At 34.5% G+C, this 14,343-nt stretch overlaps 1 protein-coding gene across 1 annotated transcript in view; it reads right to left on the bottom strand.

The window, feature by feature from the left end:
• Ubr1 (Ubr1 ubiquitin ligase) overlaps positions 1-14,343 on the bottom strand; it is a 360,686-nt gene that overhangs the window by 148,384 nt on the left and 197,959 nt on the right. The window lies entirely within an intron of this gene.

Below are 14,343 nucleotides of genomic sequence, written 5' to 3'. Positions count from 1 at the left end.
ACTGCTAATACTACTACAACTGCTGCGACTTCGCGTCAGAGTTGACATGTCTGGTGGTAGCGAATTTACCTTCTAAGCACAGAAAAAAAGGAGAAATACTAGTTACTATGGCCGGTCTGCGTAGAATGTGAACCGATGCTTGATCTATGAGGGACAACGGGCCTCATTAGGAAAATAACTCATATCTGGTGCTATAGGTTGCTATCGATAGCAAAGTGCTCACGAAACAAGAAAGTTAAAACATTTATTTTATTAAGTTTTCCCAACTAATTTTAGTGAAAAGGACGCTAGTTGGAAACAGTGAGATCAACCCCGACTTGGAGACGACAAAATCAACTTTATTTTTATATGTTTGTGCACGTAGAACAATAACTCTTTGTTCGGAAAGTTGCTGAGAGACTTTTTCTATCTCAATTCCCATGAGAACGAAAAGTGGCAAGTCACCCCAGTTGTCTAAGTGACATCTAAACTAATTTTTGATTGGACAATTTTTGGTCATCGATCAATAGTAAACAATGTTATATTGAGTGAGTGATTGTTAGTCACGGGACCGAGGGTGACCAGGAAAAACACAAGTCAGTCGGACGACGAACATCGAAACCTCCGGCACGGAGGGAACTCGGGCGAAGCGATTGGGGCGACGAACATTGAAACCTCCACAACGGAGAGGATGTGTACAGCTCGACAAACGAATAGTTAAGTGGTTTAACCGAGAGACAGGTTAAGACGAACATTATTTTGGTGGTTTTGAATATAAGTTATTTGTGATTGTATGAAGAGGAAAGTATCTCTCTTGGTCATCAGGCAGAGGACGCTTGTAAGTGGTCTTAGAGTGCAAAAAATTTTTGTTGGAAGAATACCAAATCGTCAGAGGACCATTTTATCATACATCTCGACAGAACACGTTATTCTATGGAATTTTACCTGGACGAAGCTGTAAGTAAAGTGCCAATTTTGTTCTGAGACAACGGCAGGAATATTTAGTGGATTATCTCTCGCGAAAGCTATGTTTCTTCAATTGTGTTAAAATCTAAGATCATTCAAATAGCCAGCACGCAAACTACGATTTTTTTTTAATGTGTTCTGATGTGTATGTGAGATTACTAAACTAAAGCAGTTAATAGAAATATGTAATTTAGATAATTTTGAGATTGAAATATGATCATTTAAATGTATATGTTACCGGCGTTATCATTTAACACTGAATTTGGCAATCCTTCATACCGCGAGGACGTAGGTTGTGGTACGTGCTTTCTGATAATCTGCAGGAGCAGTGAGCTATCCCTCGCACCAAGTCCGAAAGGTACAAAGAGGACTCATAGTGTTAATTATTACACACAGATAGCTCGAACACGACCGACCACGTTGCGTACCAATTCTCACTCAAATTCTCCAAAGTTTGAGTGACAATTGGCAAAGTATGTTATGTATCTTGGTGGAGGGAGATGATTGGGAGATTTACACGAATACATATTGGTTATTGAGTGCAAGGATAAATTGAAGCGACCTTCCTCACCAGCGATAACATAAATAATTGGTGCACGAAACCCGAGAGCATAGTAAAATAATTTACCCAATTGGTGTCGTAAAACCCGCGAGTACAGTAACTAGTTAACATTTAAATAGCCCTAGCATAATTGCTCATTTTTTATAGACCACCTGCTATCCGCCTAAACGCGAAAATTAGTTTTTTTTTTTAAATTCCGGCATTGAAAAGGAAGAAGAAAGAAAGAAAGAAAATGTAGGTCAACGCGTATGATGATTTGTGCATTGCAAGTGTAGAGTGTATGTTTATCATTGTGGTTATATATGTGTATTAGAGATATTAGTTACAACTTAGAAAACTTTTAGATATTTTTAGAAATATTATTAGTCTATTTTAGAGACAGTCAATAAATATAAGTATACAAAATGTTAGACCTCGTAGAGTTAATACAAATGCTTACTGCATTGCTCACTGAACAGTTAAGTACAGTCACCGAGGCAATTGACGAATTAGACAATAGATTAGAAGAAAATAATGATAAATTAAATGATAGTATTACCAGTTTAAGGGAAGACATAGGTAATAAATTAGAAGCAAATATTAACGATTTTAGGGAAAATGTAAGTAGTAAAGTGCAAGAATGCGAGAAACACTTAGAACTCTTGAAGGCAAATGTTGAGAGTTTTAGAGCCGAAGTTATGAACGACCGCGGGGAAAGTCAAACTACGTTCGAAAAATTAGAAAGTAAACAAACCGCGTCAGAACGTAAAGTAAAAGAGCAGCAGACCGAAAAACAGATTCTAGATTTTGAAGTAATAGTTGACGCACAAGATACACCAACCCAAAAACATTCGTCATGTTTAGAAGGGCAGGGTCGTGTAGTAAACGACATTCAGAACGACGTTCTTGGAATTAAAAATGTAGCGGTAGAAAACATTGCTAATATTTCTCAGTTAACAACAACAGTCGATACATCAGAAAGTCATGCGGTACAATCGGTTCAGGGTGCTATACAACAGATGTATGACACGCCGTCACGATCAGCTGTTAGGTCAACCGTTAGCTCAGATGTAGGTCAACAGGTTAAGAGCAACGGGTGTGAGTTAGAATGGGAAATAGAAGGTCTTCAAAGTGACGTTAGCCAGATATGCGACGATAGGATTTTTCAAAATTTAGGCAGCCCGACACATAGAAAGAATAAAAATAGCGAACCAGATGATGATAGCGAGAGTTATAGTACCGATCATTTCCAGTGTAGTTTAAAAGATAGCTTGTTTTCGGCTAAAACGCAGCGGCCTAGTGGAACACATGAAACTCGTGGTTTGTTTACATACAGCGTAAGGTCAGATAAGGAAAAAGAATGTTCTCCTTTGCGTACTTTTCAGTGTGAATCAGACGTGTTGCACGCACACGAAGATACAGTGTTGCCGGTTCTCCCTAGTTCAATAAACAATCCGTGTTTGAAAGTGTGCGCAACATGTCCACATTTACTTTCCACTTCCGCGTCGTTTAATAACGCTTTGGTTAATGAATTTAAATCGGAAACTACCGTCGCAGACAAGTTAATAGTTCTTGAAAGCACGTCATTTAGTCTTCAAGTACATGAATCGGTTCTTGAAGCCGTAATCACACAACTTCGTTCTTCAAGTGATCCGAACCTGGGAAGTTCACCTCCAGAGATAGTAGCTAGCATCGCAACACCACTTCCGCATAGATGTAAAGAAATGTATGTGTTATGTATTTGCACTTCCATTACTGAAAGTAATCGTGTAGTTAAATTATGGGATTTCTTAGATAATCAGAATATAGGATTCGGTTCCGTGAATAAAGTTAGGATTTGGGATCCCACAGCGAAGACTTATAACACGTATATTTTCATGCTCAAAAAGAACTCGTTCGAAAAACAAATTGTTAAACTGAAAGACACTCCTTGTCATCCTTCGACGCATGAAAAGTCATCACTTTCGATTCGTCCTGAAGTAGAAATTTCCAGTCAGTTCGAACAATTTGATGAAAATAGTTCAGAAACAGTAAGAAAACAAGCTTGCGTTAAAATAAAGATCATGATCGTTCGAATTACTTCATACATAAATTAGATTTGTATATTACACACCATTGCAGAAATTCCACGGAATGGTCTGACGAGTGTCTCGAAGTAATAATGACGAATTTCTCTACTGGATTACAATTACTCCATTGAAAAAAAAAATCCCACCAATCCGTTTGATTAGGGACTTCTATTACAGCATACCTGAGAAGACTGTCCGGCCAGCCGTATCCCAAATCACAACAACAGGTACGTAAAACAATGAATATGTTTAATTAAAATTTTATTTCAGGATTACCCACGACTGAGGATATCTGCAAGGAGGAAAGGATCAAAGAAACAAAATAAAAGTAATGAAAGGTAAAGATGAGTTAAATTAGATCGCGGAAGTTTTTCAAAATTTAAAATCTCATAACCCCTTGACCCATTTTGAGTACAACCATGACTCTTTTAAATATGTGGACTTCATTACATTTACATAGTTTTGAATTTCTTGCATATATATTGTGTTTATTCCAGGACAAAGAAGAAGAAAGGTATCTGAATAAAAATTTAACCTATAATATTATGTGTTGTTTTATTATTATAATATTTAAATGTGTAGATTTTCAAATCCCTAATAACATCATTTGAAGTTGTTGTAGGAACCTTAGAGATTGGTTAGTTACACTTAGAGAACTCAGCAGGGACCTTAGAGATTATATACCATATACATCTGTACATATATAGGATGTTCATAAAATATACTGTTCGCTTTGATCGTTAGAAAACAGAAAAATTAAATATTTGGGAAAAAAAAACTTTGGAATAATATTACTTTACCAATTTATAAATTTGTTCGCTATGTCTAAATCCAACGTCAATAATAAGTCCAAAAGTTTCATGGAGCTTATGAAAATACAAAACCATGTTAATTTTGATTTTTTTTTCTTTCTTGAGTCATTATAATTTGTATATGACGTCAACGTTTATCTGTTGAGATATCATTATACAATTTTATGTGAGTAAATGTAAATAAAATGTATAGTTACTCATTTTTTGGTGCAAAAGTAAATTATGCATGTGTAAAGTTTTGCTAAAAGATCATGGCAGACAATAAGTTAGTTTCTCTTGTTATCATATTATTGCAAAAGAAAAAGAAGACAGTATATTATTATCATTGTAAGGTTAGAACCTTATAGGCACCTATTACGAAAAGGGGTGGATCAGCATTGGTCGTCTGATCAGGTCCTAAGACCATAACGAGAATTTGGCTTTATAGCTCGTCATTCTAAATTGTTTAACAATTTTACCTTTTTCGGTCATAATTACTTTTTTGGCAAATATAAACTAAACCTTGTTATATTATAAGAAGTTAATGGAAATGAATTTGATCATGAAAAAGAAATGTTAAAATATATATGCAGTACGAAAATAATTTATGAAATGTATAGACAAATAGTAAAATGGCGTGATAGAAATACTAGATTGAGACTAAACTACCGGCTTAAACATAAATGAACTCGAATAAGACTTATTGGGGAAAGACAATATCTTCATTTTTTATAACGTCCTCTTCTATTTTTTCTTATGATGTCATCGCCTAACGATGTTTCATTAACAGCTCACATGGGAATGTACCAATTTATGACTATAAGGGAAGGGGAATTCCAGGGTTTATTGTAGGAGTCACTCAACTCCTATGAGTGTCAGTAAAGATCAGCGCTTACTGCAAACCTCCAGCTATGGGTATTTCGAGTCTGTTGTGCTTATTGACTTTAGAAGTCAACACACTAACCTACTTTTACTTTACTTTTATCGGACTCGACTTTGTGCTGTGAGGTTGGAGAGAAATGTCAAACTCACAGTACAAAGAGGCACATTTGAAATATGAAATTTCACTTTATAACGAAAAAAAAAGGAAATACATTTAATAGAAGTTTCTAATAACAGTACAATATATGTAGATACGAATGAAATTTTAGATAAATAATGCCATATCTATCTGATATAAATGTCAATAGTCGTGTATATATATATATATATATATATATATATATATATATATATCATTTAGCTAATGAATATCATGTTTAAAGAATGTTTAATGAGTATTGTGTATGTCATTTGAAGTCATTGTAGTTGTTATATCCATACATCTTGATAGTAATTTTCGTACAGTCTTAATGAGATACAATTTTTTTCATTCTTGTTATATAGGACTTTAGTCAATTAAAACATTTATGACAACATATTTTACTTATACTAACATGTTTAATTGGCGCCGAAATATTTCTATATATTACGTAGTTAAGAGTTTAACGTTAGGAAATTAATAACGATATTTGTCGATAACTTTTTTTTTTTTTTTTGCTATGTCAGTTTAGGTATGAAATATAATCTTTTTCAGTCGATATGTTTTTCTTGTCCATTTATATCTTAATTTGTGTGTAATATTTTAGGTTTCGATGTATCTATACACGTTCGTCAGTCCGAATGACTTACGTCAGGGCGTACATAAATGTCGTTTAGAAAAGAAATACATTTTGATTATCACATTTTTGAAAATGAGTAGAGACATATATTTTTACATAAACAAAATTTTTCTTTTTCTTCAGTAGTCGATAATTTGATAATTTTTGTCAATGTTATACAATTTTTACAGTTAAAGATGTATTCCTAGTTTGCATTTTTTATTTTTATACAAATGCTATGGCCATTATTGATGATTTTCTGAAAAATATGTATATGTGAGTTACTAAAAAAGGCGAATAGGAATGCCTGAAAATATTTCGTTTAAATGGTCATTGATGTATTGTCGATTTAGACGTTTCGTTTCTTTGAAACTTATATATTTTAATTTCATTAGTTCATTATTTAGTTGTGTATTGAAAAAAGAAAATTAATATTAACCATCAGTTTTTAATGAACTAAAAGATTTTACTTTGTATTAGTAGTATCATTGCATACATATGTTTAATTATTACTTGTACGTATATTCTTCATATAACTTCTAGTCTATAACAAATGTCGTCTAATATAAATTATGCGAAAAAAATAATAAGTCAAGTTAAATAATATTAATAATCAAGGACGAGAAAAGAAATGATAATAATAGGAAAATTTAGTTGAATTTCGTATGGATCATCATTTCATTTAAGTTTCTATTTTGAGTTGATTTCTTTTATTGGATAAAGGGAACGCGATACCAAGATTTAAAATATATATATATATATATATATATATATATATATATATATATATATATATATAATGAAGAAAGGTAACGGAGACTTTTAAGTAAATATTTTCAATTTTTATTATTAACATTAAAGGAGTTTTGGAATAAAACCAACTATTCGGGAACCATTTAATGCCTGTTAGCAAAATGGAGGTTCTCCTTCAGAAGATAACATGGCCAGAGATATATGAATATGAATCTCTAGGTTTCAGCCATAACATATGAAACAGAGGATTTCTCTTGAGAAATCAATATGGCCCAAAGTCAGTGAGGTTTCAGCTGTTTCTAAGATAGATTATCAAGGTGAATTAATTTTTTTGAAATAACGTTGTAGTTAAAAAAAAGTTACCTAATAAATAAATAAAAATAAACTAAGTGAGTAGTCATTACAACGCGTAAATTAGCGAAATGAGTTTTATTTCACAGCATTTTAATTGATTCGTGATAGTAAGAACTTTTGATAAGTGTCGAAAATTTGAAAATTTAAGGCCTTTCAGTATCTTTAATGACCATCTGATCTAGTTAGAAGAAGCACAGTCATGTATTTAAAATTAATATCGGTAGCCGAGATTTATGATTTGTGTAACAGCAATGAAGGAAGAAAATGAATGTTTTCGTAAAAGATGATGTTGAGAAAACGAGATTATGTAAGGCAAAAAGGCAGATAATTGATAACAAGTATTCATGAATGGGTTAAAAGGAATATTGTGTATATACCCCGTTGACGACGTATGTCCGGGACGAATATATTGTGAAATGTGTAATGGTATTAGGCTATGCTCAGATAGCACTAGCAAATAAATGTCTTTGTGAAGACAATGGATTCCGAGGTTGACGTTGTACCCTCGACATTGTTGTATGTATTAATGGTATAAATGATATTAGAAGAAATGTTTGTTGCGAATATTTTCTAGATACTTGTAAGAATGATGTAGAAGTTTATGAAGCATTATGTAGATGCTGCTGAATAATTTAAAATAATTACGTTCCAAATTAATCTCGAAACAACCAAACCACATGACAATAAGAACAAAATCATGTTGTAATATGAAATGAGAAGTAATGTTTAGAATTGTCTAAGTTTTATTGAGAGTAATAATAATTAAAATGTTTAAATGTGAATAGTTTTTGAAACTTTGGAAATATAGATCTCTTTGATAAAATGTTTGTGATGACTCTTGTTTCAGTTAGATTGGTTATCTAAATAAAAGGATAAATAAAAAAAAGGAGGTTTTCTTGTTTTATGAAATGTATTTTGGTTATTCAATGCGAAATTTATGTCATCGCTGCAACGTAATATACAAATCCTGCGATTCCGTTCCGATCCGAAAAAAAAAAGTTTTAGATATATCCGGCCGTCTACGTATTATTTCTTTGGATTAAAAAAAATGATTCTTTTTTTGTTAATTATTTTCCTCAACAATGTTACTTATATATATGTGTCGTAGTACTTTCTAAGGTCATTGTGAAATTTGTTATTGTATTGAAAAATTTGAAGAATGGGTAAATCATGAAAAATTATACATAAGAATACTAAGTGAGAAACAATAAAAAAAGAAAAAAAGAAGAAAGTATATATATATAAAGAAAAAGGAAAAAGAATAATATAAATGATAGGACATTTAAAGATAGAAGAACAATGTATATATATATAAAAGTGGCTTAAAAGTTTTTTTAAAAAAAAGTGGCTACAAACTTAGTGGCTTAACATACAGGTGAAAAGACCAGCTGGCTAAGTGAAAAATAAAAAGAAAGAAAGAAATAAAGGCAATGAATAAGCCGTGCAATAATAATGAAACCTGGCATTAATAGTGCTTTGTAAACAGTGCAAGGTGAATAATTTCCCGCATACATATATATACGTATATTCTCAGTGCTTCGAATTCATTATTATTATTATTTTCAAAAGTGCTGCAGTGGCGTACCATTTGACAAACCAGTTTTGCATCCCAAGCTTCATCAACGTGATTGAAGTGAACTATATAAGGGGGTGCTTAAATTCCTGGACATCCAGTAACGGTCCACGATTCTTTGACAATATTGCCAATTCTCTGTGGACGCCATTTGGTATCGATAGCAAAGTGCTCATCGAAGCAAGAAAGTTAAAAAGTTTATTTTATTAAGTTTTCCCAACTAATTTTAGTGAAAAGGACGCTAGTTGGAAACAGAGAGTTCAACCCCGACTTGGAGACGACAAAATCAACTTTACTTTTATATGTGTGTGTGCGTAGAACAATAACTCTTTGTTCTGAAAGTTGCTGAGAGACTTTTTCTACCTCAATTCCCATGAGAACGAAAAGTGACAAGCCACCCCAGTTGCCTAAGTGACATCTAAACTAATTTTTGATTGGACAATTTTTGATCATCGATCAATAGTGGACAATGTTATATTGAGTGAGTGGTTGTTAGTCACGGAACCGAGGGTGACCAGGAAAAACACAAGTCAGTCGGACGATCAACATCGAAACCTCCGGCACGGAGGGAACTCGGGCGAAGCGATTGGGGCGACGAACATTGAAACCTCCACAACGGAGAGGATGTGTAGAGCCCGACAAACGAATAGTTAAGTGGTTTAACCGAGAGACAGGTTAAGACGAACATTATTTTGGTGGTTTTAAATATAAGTTATTTGTAATTGTACGAAAAGAAAAGCATCTCTCTTGGTCATCAGGCAGAGGACACTTGTCAGTGGTCTTAGAGTGCAAAGAATTTTTGTTGGAAGAATACCAAATCTCAGAGGACCATTTCGTCATACATCTCGACAGGACACGTTATTCTACGGAATTTTACCTGGATGAAGCTGTAAGTAAAGTGCCAATTTTGTTCTGAGACAACAACAGGAATATTCAGTGGATTATCGCTCGCAAGCGCCATGTTTTCTTCAATTGTGTTAAAATCTAAGATCATTCAAATAGCCAGCACGCCTACTACGAATGTTAAAAAAAAAGTAAAAAGTAAAATTCATTACACATATTATTTTGTGAATAAGCCACTTGCGCCGAAAGTTTATAACCGCTACCAGGTTATAAAAAAATTTTTTGTAAACACTCTGTATATTTTGTAAAGACTGTGATTATTATTTTTGATTTATACTTTATTCTGCAACGCACATAAATTCTTTCTTTGGTGGAAATTGCTTCTTTCCCACACAATTGGACAAAGAAGTCTTTCATCGTTTTTTTCATATATATATTTAAAACATTGCTTTTGCTAAGAACATTTCAGTTAGTAACTAACCATTTCAGTGTTTCTCCCTAACTTATTATATGCACAGTATATATTCTGCAATTATTTGGAACTAAATTAAGTGCTTTCGTTAATCGCTTATGAAAACATTACAATAGATTAAATACGGGCTGACCCGATGTCCCAGTAGCCAAAGTGGCACCAGCCTCACAATTTTCATAGTTCGTTATCTGTACTTTCTCACGCCAGTGTTATCGCCGTATCTAGTGCATTATAGGCAGTTGGCTAAAATTAACATAAATTGTTTTCTATATTCTGTTTGTATGTGCATACAGGTGAGTAACTGAGTAATTTTTAAAATAAACTGCCAACACTTTTCTGTTAACCATTACAACCTGTAGCTTGAGCTTGAATGCTCAAAAAGTTCAACTCCGGTGTTGTACGCAACCACCACGCCCGTTGCGTTGGTTAAGTTTTGTGAAGGGACCCAAGCTATTTAGCCGGTAAAGGACGATTTCTTACGGCTAGCCCCAACTAGTAAAATCCCAGGTCCGCAGACTTTGTGCGTTTAAAAAGTTATATACGCGCCCTCCAATATCAGTATTCCACTGTGGAAATCTTCTTTTCGTTACTTTACTGAAGATTCACTTTACGCTGCAGAACTGTTCAGCGTAACAACTGGATTCATCGTGGGACGATCCAAACAACTTTTCCCCAGTGCTACCCCCCAAGTGTGTCAAGGGTGTGAGCAAAGTATTTATAGTGATATCTAAATTATAATCATATATATATAAAGGGCTATATTTCCCAAAAAGGGCAAAGCGTAATTTCAGCGGCAAAATTTATTAGTGTCCAGTGTTGTATTCATTTCTCTTCGTTATTTTTTTTTTTCAAAATAGTGTTCTAATAAATAAGTATAGTGTCAATTAATCCAGTGTGTTTTCGTTGTTTATATGAATAATGTTTATGTGCGTTATAGTCTAAATAACCGTCTAATCATCCATAAGGTTTTCAAAACAAAACACCCAAACCTCTCGGCGCCTAATGCTCATCTCATTATTAAAACCAACGAGCTATTTAAAAAACAGTTTGTAACTTTCTTAAAAAGGTCTTCGTCGTCCTGTCCAAGTAAGTTAAAGTATCAAGAGTATACTTATTGGTAATACCACGAGCCAAGGACAGCGAACAAAACCACAGGCGGTTACAAATAAATGGCGCCCGGACAGGGACCCGAATCGAGACCGTTACATATTTACATATTTTGGTTTAATCGATCTTTAAGTAAAGAAAAGAAATTTTTTTAGTTAGGACAACAGAATTTATTTAATATTTTCATGGTCGTATAAGTAGTTCCTGTTGTAAAATGTCAATGTACTTCTTATTGTGTTCTGATGTGCATGTGAGATTACTAAACTAAAGCAGTTAATAGAAATATGTAATTTAGATAATTTTGAGATTGAAATATGATCACTTAAATGTATATGTTACCGGCGTTATCATTTAACATTGAATCTGACCATCCTTCATACCGCGAGGACGTAGGTTGTGGTACGTGCTTCCAGATAATTTGCAAGAGCAGTGAGCTATCCCTCGCACCAAGTCCGAAAGGTAAAAAGAGGACTCATAGTGTTAATTATTACACATAGATAGCTCGAACACGACCAACCACGTTGCGTACCAACTCTCACTCAAATTCTCCGAAGTTTGAGTGACAGTTGGCAAAGCATGTTATGTATCTTGGTGGAGGGAGATGATTGGGAGATTTACACGTTAATGCATATTGGTTATTAAGTGCAAGGATAAACAGAAGCGACCTTCCACACCAGCGATAACAAGGTCGTCGGATCAATCCCTGCTCGTGCTATGTGAGCTTTGTGGTGGACAAATACCGTGTGCGTGGGAGTTTCCGGGGTGGTCCCGCTTCCTCCCACTGTTTTCATTCCACTAATTCATCCCATCATCATCCATACGCCCTGAGCCGTAGTTACCTAAAGAACGTATGATGAAGTCAAGTAATTGACCTACTAAGTAGAATTTGGTACGCTACCATTATACCACGGAGGCCAAAACCGTGAACTGGCGTGTTCATAAGATCAGCGCAATTTGTAGTAATGTTCAATTAGCAAGGGAAATACAAATGGTGTTACATGTTCCTGCATTGTTTATAGTATGATACTACAAATATAACAAAATATAATGATCAAATAAATCACCAAGACGCCAAGGTCGATTGGGTGTTCCTGGAACGGTGGTCAGTGGTTGAGTGTTCACCGTTGGTGCATGGGGTCCCTGGTTCGATCCCAGCTCTCGCTAAGTGAACTGTGTGGTGGACAAAAACCGTGTGGGAGGGGGGTTCTCGGCGTTCTCCCGTTTCCTCTCACTTTATTCATTCACCATTTCTTCTTTAGCCTAGCCGGCATAACTGTCGGACGTAAAACTCAAAAATTTCATTTTCATTGCTTTGTTTTCGTATTACTAGTAATAGCAGTAGTGGTATTCGCTGTCGTATTAGTATAGTAATGAGTAGTAGCAGTAGTGGTAGTAATAATAGTAGTATCAGTAGCCGCAATAGTGGAATTAGCACTAGCATTCGTAATCGTAATAGTAACAGTAATAGTAGTATTAGCAGTAGTAGTTGTAGTATTAGTATTACATATGGTGTAGCAGTTTTATATATCTTCCTTGTTACTCGTAATGCACTAATGAGTGTTATATAAGACTTTTGCGTCCATGAGCTGTATTATTGTACCTAGGTATAATAAACATGGCTGGACAGAGCAAGCACAGATAACACATAGACAGACAGAATAGGGATATAGAAAACAAACCTTGGGTAACTTTTCACACGATTTTCCCATTCCAGAAGGACAAATAGACACTGCAATATTATGACGACACATTTCTCATTTTCCATTGCATATTGAAGGATTGACTTGAATTATCAGACTTGATTGTTCTCAGGCCGGTTACGCCCGGCTCGAGATTCGGGCTGGGTAGAGCCGGACACAGAATACAGATCCATCCGGCCGGGCCGAGCGGAGCCGAGCCGTCTTCGGGCCTGGGTTTGCAGGGCTCTGGTAGTAGTGGTGATGATACTACTACTACTACAATAATAATAATAATAATAATAATAATAATAATAATAATAATGATGTTTCATTTAGAGTGTGAAACAACGGTAGACTTACAAACCATGAGAATTCAATACTTAAACTTTAAGTAGTATATCTAAAACTACTTGAATAGAGGAATAATATCAAAGACAGTTGTTTCTCGGATGCTAAATCCACATAAAAAAAAAAAAAAAAAAAAAACCTCTCTTACTGATTTTGCTTGCTGATTTGATTTGACTTACTGACCTATGGATATTAAGGTCGATATCGGATGTGATTTTTTTTTTTAAAACTTTTCGTTGCAATAGAGGAATAAAACCAGAGGTAAATATATTCTTGTCGTACTGAATCCCTATTTCCGTTTTAACTTATATGCGATCAGTGTTGTGACCGGAAATCGTAAATTTCTATTACTTTCAGTTTGAACAGATAGACAAAAATACAGACAAAACGTATTCTTAAGACACTGAATTTGAGTCAAAACACTGCATATCGATATAATTGACCGTGTTTACTCTATGAAAATAAGCATTGAGACCGCAATTACTAGTATAAATTTCAACCAATTCCAGCTTTGGTCGACTGTTGTGAGTGGTGCGTTTGAACTACTTTCGGTCTGAATAGAGATAACGGTGAATCAATTGCAAAAGGCAACTTCTTGAGATCTTCTACCGTTGTCGCTATATGAAAGTCACTATTGAAACCAAAAGTAATAGTAAATTTGAATCACTGCCGGTTTTGGTAGAGTATTGTCCGTAATAATGATGTGTTGTATTGAGATGCTGAATCGTTTGCAGAAAGTCGCTTCTCACTACCTGTTACAGTTTTATAGCAATAAAACGTTGATACCGAAAATGGTTAAATTGAACCACTTGCGGTTTGAGTAAACGGTTAATGGAGGAGATAAAACTATTTTGGGGACGCTGAATCGACTGAAAAAAAGAAGAAGAAGAAAAGAAAAAACACTTCTCAGTATCTAGTATAGATTTTGCTCTGATACCTGTCGACAGACGGACAGACAAAGCCGTTCTATAAGACCTCCGACACTGATGCATGGCATAGTCTGGAAGCCTAACAATAAAAACATTCAATCGAGTAGCTTTCTAATCCAAAGTCGACTGTTATCAGTCGCAGCGTCCTACTTAATACTTTTTTCCAAGCCAGTAGAGAAGTTAGGGAATGGTTTCTATGTTGCAATTGAACGATTTTTCATGTCTCAGATGTTTGGCCATTATCAACTTCAAAAGCTAAATTGAGTGGCTCGTTGTCTATGGTCTGTCGACATCCCCAT

This window comes from Thermobia domestica, chromosome 3, assembly GCF_964235325.1.
Source record: "Thermobia domestica chromosome 3, izTheDome1.hap1.1, whole genome shotgun sequence".
NCBI lineage: Eukaryota > Metazoa > Arthropoda > Insecta > Zygentoma > Lepismatidae > Thermobia > Thermobia domestica.
This window is presented reverse-complemented; position numbering and strand designations above follow the sequence as displayed.